The 16714-nt window shown below is 36.6% G+C and overlaps 1 long non-coding RNA gene across 1 annotated transcript; it reads left to right on the forward strand.

Moving 5' to 3' along the window:
• The first annotated feature begins 11915 nt into the window (after nucleotides 1-11915).
• Nucleotides 11916-16308, forward strand: LOC134367728 (uncharacterized). Its single transcript, XR_010022438.1, has 2 exons — nucleotides 11916-12258; nucleotides 15991-16308. It is a non-coding gene; the product is annotated as an uncharacterized LOC134367728 (long non-coding RNA).
• The last annotated feature ends 406 nt before the right edge of the window (nucleotides 16309-16714 follow it).

Here is a 16714-nt window from a genome sequence, read left to right on the forward strand (position 1 = left end):
GATTCTTTTATTTTGGCTTGTCTATATACTACAAAGACTTTAAGTATCATTGGCACACCAAAATACAGACATACAATCCTTGGCTATAAGGTCATGTGCTAAGACAGTTTGCACCATAGCTTGAACTTGTTATACAACCCTCTCATTCTAGGCCCATTCAAAAGTGCCTAGCCCCTGAGTTACCTAAATCGATAAGAAAAGGACTCCCAAATGTGGTACATGTTGTTTCAAAGTTCCAAGCATTGTGCTTCTTTTTTCACCGTGGAAAGTTCAAGTTGCAAGAACTTTTTTCTTACTTTAAAGGGGACATCCCAATGTGCTCTAGATCACAGGAAACCTAGTAAATTCACTGATGTGACATATGAACTTTGCAAGGATTATATGTCTGTACTTTGGCATGTAGGGTGCTGGCTACTACCTGATCAACAGGTTCAATTAGCATAATCAATGTCATAGACCAGAGTGATGATCTATGAGACATGAATAAAACTGAAGTCCCTGTGCATTATATTCAAACAAGTGCAGAGAGCTGATATGGTTCTTAGGAAAGACAGGGAATATGTGCTGATGCCCTTGCTTGGGGAAAGCAAAAATCTCCTGATTTTATTTACTGATTTGTACTGAAAACAAAGTGTTTGCTAGGTTAGTTATTCTGTATCAGGTGCCAGGGCGAGTGTTGATGTTCTAGTAAAAACATCTGGCATCACTGTATGATTAAATTTATAATAATCCACAGTCATTCCTCTTGACCCATTTGCCTTCTGCACTGCAAATTAGGTGAGTTAAGTGACAATCACTGACACTGTGCCTACTAAGTTTTTGAAGGTGGTACTATCTCTAGTGATGTGGCAGTGTTTGAGGTTATTTTGGAAGAAGGGTACAGTCCCACAGATTTCAAATTGGCCCTTCTTTTCTTAATTGCTCTCACTCCATAAATTTGGGAACTAATGAAGAGTTTCTCCCAGATAATTTTAAATGTTTTGCCAATATATACTCAGTAACAATGGAATGATCATAGAATAACTCCATGGTCTGTATTAACCCATTACTGAGGGACTTATTCCAAGATTCATTCTATATCTGATTCATATAAGCACTCACTTTGACCAGGAGATCAAGGTGGCATTCCAACTCTCCAGGAATAAGAGACAATTCATAGCTAGTATCTAATGATCCACAAAAATTTAGGGTTATTCATTCTTCCCAGTACTCATGCATCCTAGTAAATGGCTGTCATTCCCTCTCAGTCACTTTAATCACTCTGGCTGCATTGCAGGGACAATTTTCAATGTGACTCAGCCAACACATTCTGGGTCTTTGAACTGACTTAAGAGAGGTTTCTGCTCACCATACTAAGACTTTGAAATATTACCAAAGAGTCTAAAACAATAATATCACTTCACAAGTCCACTAAAATTTAGGTGCCAGCAGTGTTTAGTTCACTAATTATTAGATATTTCAGTTGTATGAGATCTTGCATTGCCTTCATTGTTCAACTGAATGACTCCAATGGGAAGGAGAAGGAACACACTGTGATCATTTTATCGTTGACTATTCATGTATTCATTCAATAAATATTTGTTGAACCTCTACTACATATCAGACACTGTTCTAGATACTGGAGATATGGCAATAAGAAAATCAGGTAAAATATCCCTGCCCTCATATGCAGCTTGCATGCTAGTAGAAGAAGACCAACAACAGCCAAGATAAATAGGTAAAATATATTCTATGTTGTTTGTTAGGTGGTAATAATACAAAGAAAAATAAAGCACAAAGGGGGATAGAGATAGTGAGAGTAGAGAGTTGGTGATTGCGTGATTGCAATTTTAAATAGAGTGGCCAGGTAAGTACTTACTGAGAAGGTGACATTTGATTGAAGATCTGAAGAAGGTAGGGAGTGAGCTCTGCAAGTGTCTGGGGTCAGAAAAATAAGGACGTAGAAAACCGTCAGTGTTCATGTCTGGGGGAGGGAACATGCCAAGCATGTTTAAGAAACAGAAAAGTCTAGTAAGTGATGCAGAAATAATCAGAGAAATACAGATTTAATAAAGTGTTAGCAAAGCTTAAAATTAACACTAGTAAAATTAAAAACAATTTATACTTTTTTCGCCATCATATAAGGTAAAATCAAACGAGTTTCTCATAACTATTAGAAAGCAAGGGGATTTTTTAATGATATGGGGGAAACTCTTACAAAACGAGATGAATATACAACTCTACATATTATGTGACCTCAGATCTATAAAATTAAATATTATTTTGAAATAAGCAACGTAAAGCAAGAGTGAAATTTACCAAAAGTTTTTTTCTGAGTTGAGAGATTTGGGAAATATGTATTTTCCTCCTTATTCTTTTTCTGTGTTGTCTACAGTGTTTTTTTTCCTAACTTTGTTTTGTTTTCTCTAAAGAAACTGTATAATATGGTAGTTAAGAGTTAAGGATTTGAATCAGACACACCTCAGTTTAAGTGCTGGATCTATTTACTTAATAACTCTGTTACTTTGGACAAGTGACCTTAGCAGTATGTATATCTATAAAATAGGGATAAAAATGATGATCTTGTTTTAGATCATTAAATGTGGTAATATAAAGGTGTTGATATATGCCTGATCTGCCATAAATCCTCGATAAATAGTAACTAATCACTATTAATCAGCAGCATAGCTTTTGTAATAAATTTTTTAAAGACCGGAGATAAAACCTAATAGCTCACACATACAAGTATATATGTTAAATGATAATCTCTTCCCTCTGATCTTTAAAACATTGAAATTTTAGAATGATTTCTACTCAGAATTCCCTTCACAGACACTGCTACTTTAGCAGTTCACACAAGATCCTCATTCTGGTTGATAGGAGGAGTATAAATAAGAGAAGATGTTTATTATAGTCACAACAAATGCATTATTTCTCATTTTAAAAGTTCTACATAATTGTTATAAACACTTTGGAGTAGGTATATCATATGAAGAAAAATAAAGATAGTAATAACCAGATAACCTCTATAATCTATATGTATTTCCTTCCAATATTTTGCAGTATATATGTTTAAAATCTGAAAAATGTTTGAATTATATACAAGTATACATGTGTGCATATATGCATTACTTGATTAATGCAAAATAACACTTTTGAAATGACTTTTAGTTTTTCATAACTTAAATAATAATATGAATGTTTTGCTTAACCTACAGAAGCATTTAAAATATACTAAATAAACTGTACTTAAGTTTCAGTTTTCAATAAAATTAGAATATTACAATATGACCAATTATTCACAAATTGTTCTTGTATCACCAGACTGAAATAATATTCAAGACAGTTTAATTAAATGTGATTTTTATTGGAATTATCAAAAGCCACTACATAATGAACATTTTAATTTATTGCATTTTCCCCTAAAACATTTTAAAATGCTAAACATATAAGCAACACACTAACCAAGAATAATAGCAATCCTATTTGTTGTTTTAAAGTGCTTATTCCTAGGCCATTCAAGCCTGTCAGCATATTTTCAATCTAATGTACCAAGGTCAAATGCACTCTAGAGATATTTTTTAATGGAATTTTCAAGCAGTCCATGCTATTGTACAGTAGACTAAACAATTTGATGATCAGTACATCTAGAATATATATTATGTAATTTCAGAGAGCTTTGGAAATGCTGGGCCACTTTTTAAATGCTAAGTAGTATCTTTGGTCGTTCTTTCTGAAGAGAGATGGAAAAAAAATCATTTTGCTGACATTTTTGTCCAGTGAGACAATGTACAGACAAATCATAAGTGTAAATTTAATTATTTCAGTAATTACTTCAATAGGCTTAAAAGTGTGTATAAAAACATTCAAATGAACAGTGAGGGAAACAAGATGGAGTGGCCGGATGAACATGGCTGTCATTAATTTGTTAACAATTGTGCACACACCAATACTATTAAATTATGTTGTGGAAGGCAATCCATCCATCAACTTATGAACGAGGCATTAAATTAAAGAGGATTTTATTTTATGTTATTAAAGTATATTTTAAAAGATTTACTAAGCTATTAACTATATTGTAAATGATGCCACATTTTTAACAATGTTGCCCTGAGTCATTTTAATAATATGGCAAGAATATTCTAGTATTTATCACAATGAAGTTTGCTGTTGAACACAGTCATCATTCTATCCTCGAAATAATTTTCCTCCTATACCCTATCATGTTTACTGTGTTATCTTATATTCTCCATTTCTTTGTCCAGTGCTTCTTTCTATATCTCATTTTTTACTCTTCTCACTTCCCTAACATATTAATGGTGGCTTTAAAATGCAATCTTCTCTTTGTATTCCCTAAGTCTCTCACTTGAATATTTTTATGGGATCTCCTTATGTTGTTTACCAGGTATATGCAGATAATAACCAACATTAGTCTCCTATCCTAGACTCTTTCCAATGACCCATACTTAATTTCCAACTTTTTTTGTCCCTTACTAATTAGTTCACCACTAAGTTTCAAAAATTCTTTTTTTTCTGTATATATCATGATTTACTTAAGTCTTCTTTAATTTTCACAGCGACATTTTCTAGTTTCAATGTAGATAATTTGGAAATGTTTTATTAGATTATTTCTAGGTATTCAATATTTTTGATGCAATTGTAAATGATATTGAATTTTAATTTTTTATTTTATTTATTTATTTACTTATTGGTTATGAACAATCTTAACTTTCATATGGAGCAACAAAAGACCCCAAATAGCCAAAACAATCCTGAGCAAAATAAATAAATAAATAAAGCCAGAGACATAACACTACCTTACTTCATATTATACTACAAAGCTATAGTAACCAAAACAGCATGGTACTGGCATAAAAATAGACACTCAGACCAGTGGAGCAGAATAGAGAACCCAGAAATCACCCCTCAGGCTTACAGCCATCTGATATTTGACAAAGGCAACAAACCATACACTGGGGAAAAGACTGCCTCTTCAACAAGTGGTGCTGGGAAACTTGGATATCCATATGCAGAAGAATGAAACTAGACATGCATATTTCACCATATACTAAAATCAACTCAAAATCGATTAAAGACTTGACTATAAGAACTGAAACTATAAAATTACTAAGGGAAAATAAAGGTGAAACACTTCAGGAATTAGTTCTGAGCACAGAATTTAAGCTTCAAAAATTCATTTGAGGTATCTCATAAATCTCTTCTCTCCTCTCCAATATCTATTTCTGTAGCCATAAGTAAGATAAGTAAGATCTATTGTTCTTGACACTGATATTCAATAGAATTTCTGCAATGAGATAGAAATATTCTATATTTGTGTTTTTCCATAAAGTAGCCATTAGGGGAGATATTGAACATTTTAAAGTGCTTAGTGCAATTGAGAAACTGAAATTTAGTTTATCTAATTTTAATAAACTTTAAATTTGAATAAGCACATATATGGCTAGTAGCTACTGTATTTCACAGCACAGTGCTAGAATATTTTCTGTGGTCTGAATTGATCTCAGAAGTTCCAGGATAATTATCTTCTAATCTATCCTTAAACACAGATAACTGTACATTTTATTCTGCTGCTTACAGGTTTTCAATGCCTAATCCTATGCTACTACTTAGTCCGAATTTTATAGGCTCACATATGAAGTTCACTTTGATCTGGTTCCATCACACTTTCCCAGTCAAGTTTCTATTAATCTCACTCTTATATACTCTAATCTATCTAAATAGAACTATCTTTATTCTGGAGTCATAGTTTATGCTTTCTCCACACTCATAATTTAACTCATATAGTATTCTCTTCTAAAAATCCTTTGCCCAAACTGCATTTCCAAATCATCTTCCTGAGTGTCAGCTTAAGTTACCAATTATTTCATGAAGCTTTTCTCAATTTTTCCATACTATAAGCAAGCTCTCTCTTCATTGCAGCACTTTAGTTATCTATCTTTATTTCCTCTTGACATATATTTTATCCTTAAATAAGTTTATAAGCTCTTTGAGGTCATGTTCCATATCTGATTTATTCCATAGTTTGTACTTTTTGGTCCACTGTCTGGCACATAGAACATCCAAAATAACTGATTATAGAATGAATGGATTAACAAAACAGCATGGTGTTTGCATAAAAACAAACACATGTACCAATGGAACAGAATATAGAACCCAGAAACAAATCCACGTATATACAGTCAGCTGATCTTTGACAAAGGCACCAATAACATGCATTGGGAAAAAAATAGCCTTTTCAAAAAATGGTGCAGGAAAAATTAGATATCCATATGCAGAAGAAAGGAACTAAAACCCTATCTGTCATAATATACCAAAATCAACTCAAAATGGATTAAAGATTTAAGTGTAAGACCTGAAACAACAAAACTAGTAGATAAAAACAGGGAAAACACTCTAAGACATTAATCTGGGAAAAAAATTTATGGAGAAGACTTCTAAAGCACAGGCAACAAAAGCATAAACACATGGGACTATATCAAACTAAAAAGCCTCTGCACAGCAAAAGAAACAATCAACAAAGCAAAGAGGCAACCAGCAGAGTGGGAGAAAATGTTTGCAAACCCATCCAACAAGGGATTAATATCCAGAATACACAAGGAACTTAAATAACTCAACAGCAAAAAATCAATCTGATTAAAAAATGGGCAAATGACTTGAATAGACATTTCTCAGAAGAAAATATACAAGTGGCCAACAGGTATATGAAAAAATGCTCAACATCACTAATCATTAGGGAGATGCAAATGAAAGCCACAGTGACATATCAGCCAGTAAGAATGATTATTATCAAAAAGACAAAAAAAAATGTGGCAAGAATGCAGAGAAAAGGGAATTCATATACTCTTGGTGAGAATATAAATTAGTACAACCACTAGGGAAAACACTATGGAGGTTCCTCAAAAAACTAAAAACAGAGCTACCATATGATCCAGCAATCCCACTGCTGGGAATTTATCTAAAGGAGAAGAAATTAGCTTACCGAAGAGATGTCTGCACCCCCATGTTTCTTGCCGCACTATTAACAGTAGCCAAGATATGCAATCAATCTAGGTGCCCATCAACAGATGAGTGGATAAAGAGAATGTGGTATATATGCACAATGGAACACTACTCAGTCATGAAAAAGATTGAAACCCTGTCATTTGTGGCAACATGGATGATCCTGGAAGACATTATGTTAAGTGAAGTAAGTCAGGCACAGAAAGAAAAATACTGCATGTTCTCACTCACATGTGGGAGCTAATAAATAAATAAGTTTAACTTTTAGAAAAAAAATGAATGTATTAAATAACAAATAATGAATGTGAATATTTGAATTTGAAACTCTTCATCAGTAGAACTTTTCAAGGGAAGGTAATTAAACCATTAGTTAAATACGAATTTATAAATGGGTATATCCCATATATGGAGACATGTTATATACATACTCCCAAATATGCAAATAGTCTCTTCAGTTATAGCTTAATGGTTTGCATATTTCATGCAAACTGTTTTATCTTTTTACAGGCATATGTAAGACATATACATTGCTGTCTAATATGCCCTACACAAAGTAATTTTTACTTTTTATTTTTCTAGATATTAGACTGTTCATAATTATACTTCACACATGTAAAGCAATCTTAAGCATTATAATTGTATGCTACAAAACTAAACAATATGTGAAAATATCTTTCTTAAACCAAAATATTTTGTTAAGTTGAGAAGATTTTTTCCTCCATGAGCATTTGTTTGCCATCTGTATTCATTCCAAGCAAACTGTTCATTTCTATTAAGGAAACATGGATAGTGGATACCCTATCCTTTGGAACTATTGAATTATGACAGTTACTAATATATTAAAAACCTTATACTCAACTTAATATTTTGTGTATTCTGAGAAGTTTACCTTCAAAGAAACATTAGTCCCAAATAGCAAATAGGTATATTGATAGTATAAACACAATCCAAAGAATCTGTAATACAATTTTTCAATAATAAGCATTGCTTAATTTTTTTTATTACAGAAATCAGTGATTCCACTGTTAGTAGTACTAAATGACAAACTGAACTAAAGATGGTATTAGGCAGTGTTTGATTGCTAAGGAAGACTCACAGGACCAACTTTGATCAGCCTTACAAATCTACAGTTCATTGTATTAAAAGGCTACAATAAGGCAACAGCATAAAGTCAGGATAAGTATTGTAGCGTAAAGCTTCCTCACAGCAAGGGTCTAAAGAAGCCAGACATAAGCTCCCACTGTCCTCCCTTTGCAAAGACCACACCAGGATGTACCTTTTCTGTCAGATCAGGAACAGAATTTTCTCTCATATCAGTGACTCAGAAAATTGCAGTCCAAGATGGAGTCTCAGCCAGGATTTCTTATACCATGATGATCATCTAGGCATATTGCTGCTGCATAACCAGCCCTAATGGCACAGCTCTCCAGGTGTCTCACTAAGGCCAGGTCCAAATCATCAATCTCACTTATCTATAAATAATATTGACATACAATCACCCCAGAACTCCTCAGACCTATAGTTGCACAGCAACACTAGTAGTCCGTGTAGTTTATGTCAGTGCTATCCAAGTACTCTTATTTCAATAAAAGAGCTCAGAACAATTCCACATCTGTGGGAATTAAGTCTCACCTCATAGAAACCAAATAATAGGAGCTATTTCTTGCAACACATAAATGTGACAAAGGATTATATACACAAAACATGTGAGAGACACATGTAAATAAAAATACAAAGACAACCCAATGAAAAGGAGGCAAAATCCCAAATATCAAACACGCAGACATCCCCCACAGACACACACACACCACCGTCACTAATAATAAAAATACAACACTCATTAGATTGCCAATTTTTTCCAATGTCTGATAGAAAAATTCAGTAAGAATCTCGGAAATCAAAAACCCTTCTATGTTGCCATGGAAGTATAAAATGTTAAAAGAGCAATTTGTTAAGCTTTACAATAATTAGGGATGTTTATACTTTAAGACAAACTATTTAACCTACAAGAACATACCTTAGAGAAACTAGAAAACATAACATGGAGAAACATTTGCACAATTATTTAATCAATGTTTTTTGTAATGATGGAAAATTAGAAACAACATATTGCCTTTGTATACTAGAATAGATCAATAAATTATACATTTCTTCAGTGAAGCACTGAGTAGAGGTTAAAATAAATGAGTAAGTACTCATGTATCATGTCAGGGTTGTAATGTTATACAACTCCTGAATTGTATATGTGCTATTAACATTAAATTTAAAAACATGAAGTTGAGATACACAAATAACATTTTGGAAAGATATGCATCACTTATATAAAGCTTGAAAACACAAAAATATATAAAATGTTCCTTTTGAATCCATACATATGTCATGAAATAGAAAATTTAGGTAAGATAAACCCCACTTTCTGGATAGTGGGTACCTCTGGAGAGAAACTTAAGAAATGTTCTCAGTGAGGGATCCAACATGATTTATTTCTTCAAAAACAAGGACTTGTTATAAATGTCGCACAATGGTAACTAAACCACATGGAAAATCAAACGTTTGCTTCTTAGAATTTGGGTTGTAAAGGGACAGTGACAGGCTCAGATCTGAAAAGAATTCTACCAAAATAGACAGGGAGGCCATGGAATTCAAACTGCCCACACACCGTAAGTAAAAATAAATAATAAAAATTCAAAAAGAAAAGACCTCAGATGGATTGTGTGGACTTTATGTGAGGAAGCCTGCCTGGGCTCCTTCCTAAAATTACTGTGTCCATTCAAAAATTACTGCCTGGTTGTAGAATATGACCCCAGCCTATGAACAGGAATTGAGGAAAGTTCTAAGCTGCCAGCCAGATATTTTCAAAGTCAAGGGCGATGAACTTTGATGGCTCCAGCTGGAATACTTGTCAATAATTCTCACAAACACACAAAAAAAGCACTTTAGGAAACAATAATTGGCATTAGGAATGTGCCATATCCAGAGGGAATCGTCAAGGAAATACGTCTGTCATTCATGTAAAATTCTTCTTGACCATATAGGCTGCCCATTTGAGGAAAGAGAGTGAAGGAAATAAAACAAAAAAAGAAAGAAACTTAAGGTGAGACAGAGATGATGAAGATGAAGAACCAGATAATGCCCCAAGGGTGATGAAGGACTGTACTGAGAGAGCCAGCTCAGAATTGTATAAGACTGTGGAATTTTCATAGTTATAATGAGCCAACTATTTTAATTATGAAAACGAGACTGTTCTTCGAACTGAACGTGGCCAAAGATCTTTTCCTTATCTAAGAGTGATTGGAAATGTTATGGAATCTGCATGTAACTTCATCCTAGGCAGGGAAAAAAATTAGCCCTACAGCTTAAAGAAAGGGTCAATGAGAGGAACACCATTTTATATTTGTGCCTTAAGTGATGTTATTTGTACAATAAACAGATTGTATGGTTATTTTACGTGAAACAAACCCAGGGCCCAAAGGAACATGTATCTTCCATATAGCAGTTACAATAAAGACCTTAATCTGCTCCTCAATGACTTGCAAGCATCATTATGATAAACTAGAAGAGGGAGGTTGAATTTGGTGAATATATACACTATGGACTACTTGACAGCTCTGATATAATTGGAACTTCCAGAGTTTTTCATATTTTTTGCGCTCATTACTAATTAGGACTAATTCTAATCCTATGTATTTGTTTTGAGATAAACAGCCAACATTAAAATGCAACATTAAAAACATGAAGGACAATTGGAGGATCATTTATATAGCATAGGGACAAAACATGTGTTGGCTGAGTTTTTTGGATTTTTTTTTTTTTTTGCATAAATCATTTAAATATACTCCTCCATCCCCAATGTTTGGGACTCCTTAAGTGAAAAACTAATATTTAGTGCAACAATTCTCAGGGTAAACTTCCATGATTATCACACAGCCCTGAAGCAGAGATAATGCTTATTTGACTTACTTGGTTGATGCAACATTTACTGCAAAAGGGCCTATTATATAATATAATATTTGGTGATATCTAAGTGGTCTCTACAAAGTTTGGACACGAAGACTACAGGGTCATAATATTGATAACTATTAACATGATATGACATATCAACTAGTCAGTAAAGCCAGAAAGTATGTTCTGCCCATAATATTGAACGATTAGCAGTGGAGGGATCTATATCAAAATATCAAATGGGTTCTCAAACTAGGGTCCAATAAACACTATACATCCCATATTGCTGCATGTACTGCCCAGTTTCCGTCTTTCTAGAGACATGACCTGTGACCCTGAAGACATTTGATGGTTTATCTAGCACTTTAAGTGACTTTGCCAACCTTTAAAATAGACTGATCATGCACTCTAGTCTGGAACAGTTTTCCAAGTGTGCATCATACATATACACGCACATATTTATTTAAATTTTACACCTGTACTGATGTTCTAATAGATCGTGTTCATTACAAAACCTATACAAATAGAAATGTAAAATTTCGGGGCTGGCTGCTTAGCTCAGTTGGTTAGAGCATGGTGCTGGTAACACCAAGGTCCAGGGTTTGTTCCTTGAACCCGCCTGCTGCCAAAAAAAAAGAAAAAAAGAAAAGAAGAAAGAAATGTAATTTTTTTTTCTTGCTGGCTGGTAGGGGGATCGGAACCCTGGACCTTGGTGTTATATATAACACCACACTCTAACCTAGAAATGTAAATTTTTTGATATAAAGATTAAATAAATAGTATTTCCACAAAGGTATTTACAAGTGTGTTCAGTCAGACTAAAAACAATTAAATTCTGGCTTTGAAACTTTGAACTTCTGTTTGAAGTGAAAACAATTGATAAAATGCTATTAGTGCTTCCGGCGGGACATGGCGTAGGCGGAGCGAAGAGACGTGCTCGGAACGCGGAGGCGGGGCTTTCCCGCGCTCAGCGGCGTGTCAAAGATGGTGGAGCCCGCGGAGGGCAGGGGCGTGGGCAAGTTAGCGCGCAGGCGCGTGGCTGCAGCTGGAGGCCGGTGGCGGTGACAGGCGATATGCAGCCAGGGCGGAGAACAGCTGCGGATCCGGGCGCCGGCGGCGTGGAGAGCGCGGCCAGGGCAGAACTCCAGGCTTTGCCGGGGACTGAGGCCTGACTGACGGGGCGTGGCCTGAATCAAGGAAATGACGTCTCCAGCGTGTGGGCGTGGCGACGCATAAGGGGCGTGGCCAAGGTGGTCGCGCGCAGGAAACACGGGAACCGGAAGCGAGAGGGTGTTCCGACTCAGCGAAGTCGTTCTGGTAAGGGCGGGGGGCGATGTGGAGCGCGGGCAGCAGGGGTCGTGGCCTGGCAGAGAGCTCTTGGCCCCGTGAGGATGGCCGGGGTCCCGGCGGAGCTTCTCTGAGGAAGGGGGTGGTAGGTGGCGGCGGTGAGTCCCTTACTCACTTTAGCCCTTCTCTTCCACTGCGAGCGTCACCAGACACTCTTCTAGGATTCTGTCCATTGAAGTGTAGAACAGCTGTCCAGAGACTGCAGGATGAGGGGTGCAGTTCCAGATACCGAGGCGCAGCCAGCTGGGACTCCCTCGGGTCTGCATTGTTGATCTTCCTCCTCTGACTATGCCAGGGGTTCTGGACAGACTCAGGGTAGGGCATCAGCAGTACAGCTGTGGCCCGTGGACCATTTGAGCTTTCTCCACTCCTCAGTTCCTTCTGTCCTTTAGTGTCCCGCCCCAGAGCTGGAGGAGAGGATCCTCCAAAACTACAAACGTTATTGGTGGCTGGGATTCTATATGACATTCAGCGTTAAATGCTACTGTTCCGAGGCTGCTGGGAACACGTTACTGTCAGGGTAATTCCCTCTCTTGTTTTTGCTGGAAAACTTGAGAAATAAGAGGGGTTAGCGAAGATGCTGACAACTAAATTTGGATAGAATTTGTTCTGTGTCAGCCACTGAAAACCACATTGCTTTCTGCTTCCCCTCTTTCTTTACTGATAATCTGTCCATCTTCGCTCTGCTATTTAAAACTCTTGCTGCGGTGTGGGGAGTAGTGAGAAACCTGGTGAGAGAAGCTTCCTCTTCACATCTCTCAGAGCAGTCACTGCTCACAGCCGTCCTCAGAGTCCCCGTGAACCAAAGTTCACGCCACCCACCGTCTCTTCAGGGACCTGGTGAAGAGATGCACTGTTCTTGAATGTTTTGGAAATGAAAACTCTTCTGTCGGGCTTTCCTCCTTTACTCAGATTTTTAAAGTCAATACCTGGGCTAGAATCCACCCAAAGTCTAAAAGCAACAAGGGCATGGTTCTGTGTGCACACTTGCCCTATTTTCCCTGGAGCCGGGCAAAGTGCTGCAATGGCTCATAGTTGGAATGCAATAAAGGTTGAGTAAATTGTGAGTGAAGATGAATATTAGGGAAATAATCTGATAGAAAGAGGGAAGTGCATTGCATTTCATTGGCCGCACTGGAGTGGTTAGTTGCAACACACAAATCAGGTATGAAAAACATGGTTTGAAACCTTTGGCAGCACTACATTGGGATCATGCTCTCAGGGAAGAAGTGGGTGAGAGGAGGAAGCAAAGATTTCTTAAGACATGACAACATAATGTCTAATTTGAATTTCAAGGAATTGCAAAAGGGTGGCTTCCTTTTGAAATCAGGAGGTGAAAAAAACGGAGGGTCAATCTGATGACAATCAAGGAATTTTTTAATGTAATTATAACCTTTTGTCGCTACTTTTGCTGTCTGTTTTGCGTGAGTATAAATGGTTTAACTAGGCAGAGTTCAAGTTAGGAGGCATTTCATACACAATTATGGATGATTTAAAGAGACTTTTAGAATCTTTTCTTTTTTCACCCATTTCTGAGTCTGCAAACAGCAGATAAGGAACATGTTTAGTAAAATCCAGTGCCTACGTAGATATTGAGTGATAGTATCCAACCACAAATTGATAATGGTTGAAAGGGACTAGGAGGAGTCTTCAAAAAGTTTATGGAAAGATTTGTATCATCTTCTCATTTTTTCACAAACTGTTTGAAGTACTCTTGTATTGGATATACAGGTGATTTATTATTCTCACTACATTCGTATAAGTTTGAAGTTTTCCCTAATAACAAGTTAAGAGAGAAAGAAAAAGCAGAATCAGATTCTAAATTCAGATGACCCATGTTCTATTGCTCTTTAAACCTGCTCAGTGATGTAATGGAGGTACAGTTGGCTGTCTGTATCCATGGATTCTGTATCCGTGGATTCAACCAACTGTGGATTGAAACTATTTGAAAAGAAAAATTGCACCTATACTGAACATGAGTTGGGAAAATATAGGAAAATAGTCAGGGCCCCTCAGATGTTCAGAATCTTGCCGAGCATTTGTTGTAAATAGGCACGTGCGCCCAGGTGTTCCTTGGTTATTGTCTAATGTAATTGAGCACGTGCACCCAAATGATGTCATATGGAAATTGGCCAAGAGAAATGAAATGTTCAGTTTCAAATATTTTGGAACGTATTGTTTATTGTTCTGGTTAGCCATTGTCTTTTTTCTAAGGTTGGTCCACAGACTGCAAATTATTTCTGTGAATTTTAAGTTTCTGGAAGTTACATATTAATGTTTGCAAGCAGTTCAGTAGCCTCACATTCTGGAATATTCTGTCCCAAATTAGCATTGCTGAGTAACCCTAGCTGACCTGCTTGCAAGGGTGTGCTCTGTTGAAAACATGGAACATCAAGTGAGGCAGCAGATGGTCTTCCTCAAACCTCTTCCACCTCATTCCCCTCCTGGAAAGACAGGTCCCCATACGTGTCTGGATGTTGCAGGGACTTTCCACTGTACCATATTAACATGGCGGGAGTGAATCATTCTTTGTTGTTGGGGGCTGTCCTGTGCACTCCAGATGTTGAATGGCATCACTGACCCTACCAGTACCACACTCCCCCAGGCCCCCCAATGATCACATTGAAAAATTTCTGAAGATATTACCAAATGTCCGGGGAGGTGGACCCCAATAACCTTAGTAGAGAGTCACTGAGATGACAGGAGAGGATATGTGGAGAGATGAGTTTAATCAATTGCCTAAGTATATCTTTAGGATAGTTATTATACATATTCCACTATTCACAATGAATTAACATAGTTTTCAAAGAATGTCTTGCCTCAAGATTCAAGGTTTCTCACATTTTCCTCTTGGAACCCATATGCACATAAGAAAAAGAATTCATTAGTAATGCTAATCCAGCTAAATCTGTTCCCTTGAAACTGCTTTATAAATATGTTATTAGTGTAAGTTTATTTTATTTTCTCCATCATTAACTGTGTTCTCATTGAAATGGACTTGCCGGGGTCATCATATATTTCCCACTGCTGGGTGAACCTCCATCCTGCCAGACTGGCTTATTGCAAACACTGGCACTTGGCAGTCTAAGGCTTAAAATGGAAAAAATTAGTCACACTTATCCAGTTATTAATGTTTTGTGTGAGTGTGGGGTTTTTCCTAGATTTTTATTTTGTTTGTTTTTATTTATGGAAATGTGAAAGTTAAAGGTCTAAAATCCAATATGCTTATGTCTTTAGGATAGTTCGCTGCTTCTCAGCACTGACAAAAGCCGCATCACACTGGCCTGAGGAAGTGGGGCTTCCCTTGATTGATTTCTGACGTTAGTTTCATGTTTCTAAGTTACTGGGAGAAACAGGATGCCGTCACCATTTGATTTTGCTTTTGCCATATTACACTGTCATGACCTGTTTTCACCCAGGAGAATATTATGGTCTCTGCTGACCTGAGCCACTGAGCACGTCCTATTGCTGTATTCTGGACCCTCACCGGCTTAGTTGTAAAGACACTAGTCATTGTTTCTGGCAGCTCAACACATGAACAGAAGGGCCAATGTACACTAGTGACCAAGCACAACCCGAGTTCGTGATGAGGGTTAGAAAAGAGAACGTGCAGAGTCCTTAGATAGTGCCTGCCACACAGGGTTGGCAGCTACTGCTGGTGAGACAATTGTCATCGTCATCATCATCTTTATCTCTTCACAGGTGCAGTGCTTGCCTCAGATGTATAAATCTGACCATTTTAAGAAGATGTGAAGCAGAAGAAGGATTAATGGAAGGAGGAAGTGGTGGCAAATTCAGAAAGCAGCACTTCAGGACAGCCCCACACTTTGCCCTTGTGCCTTTGTTGCCCACGCTCCCAGCAGATAATCTTTGGCTGTCAATGAGATTGCTGTTTGCTGTTATCTCAAATAATGGACAGGAACTATTGACAGTCCTAACTTTGGGGACTTGTCACGTAATAAAATGAAGATCAAAACCTATACCTGTTGCCCAAGACGAAAATAAAATCAGTTTCACATAGTGTGTATCGTCTACTGAAATTTAAAAAAAACCATTAGGTATGAGACCCTAGACCATAGGAAAATAAACGTAATTATGTTAATTCTTAGCTTAATGAAATACAAAGAATATCAGCTTGAATGGAAATACTACAAATTTGGTATTATTCCAATGGTTCTCAATGTTCACAATCTCCCTATTTTTATAAAGAAGAAAAACATTGTAGGAGAACTCGGTCTAGAGTGGCGCTGTCTAAGATGTAGTCACCAGCCACTTGTGGTTATTTACATATAAATTTAAATCCATTAAAATTTTATAGTCACATGTGCCTATCGCTTACCATATCAGATGTTTCTATCTTCAGAGAAGGTTGTGTTTAACAGCGCTGATCTATATTATAACTGAACTGTGTTACGAAGTTGTTCTA

Source organism: Cynocephalus volans, chromosome X, assembly GCF_027409185.1.
Source record: "Cynocephalus volans isolate mCynVol1 chromosome X, mCynVol1.pri, whole genome shotgun sequence".
Taxonomy (NCBI): domain Eukaryota; kingdom Metazoa; phylum Chordata; class Mammalia; order Dermoptera; family Cynocephalidae; genus Cynocephalus; species Cynocephalus volans.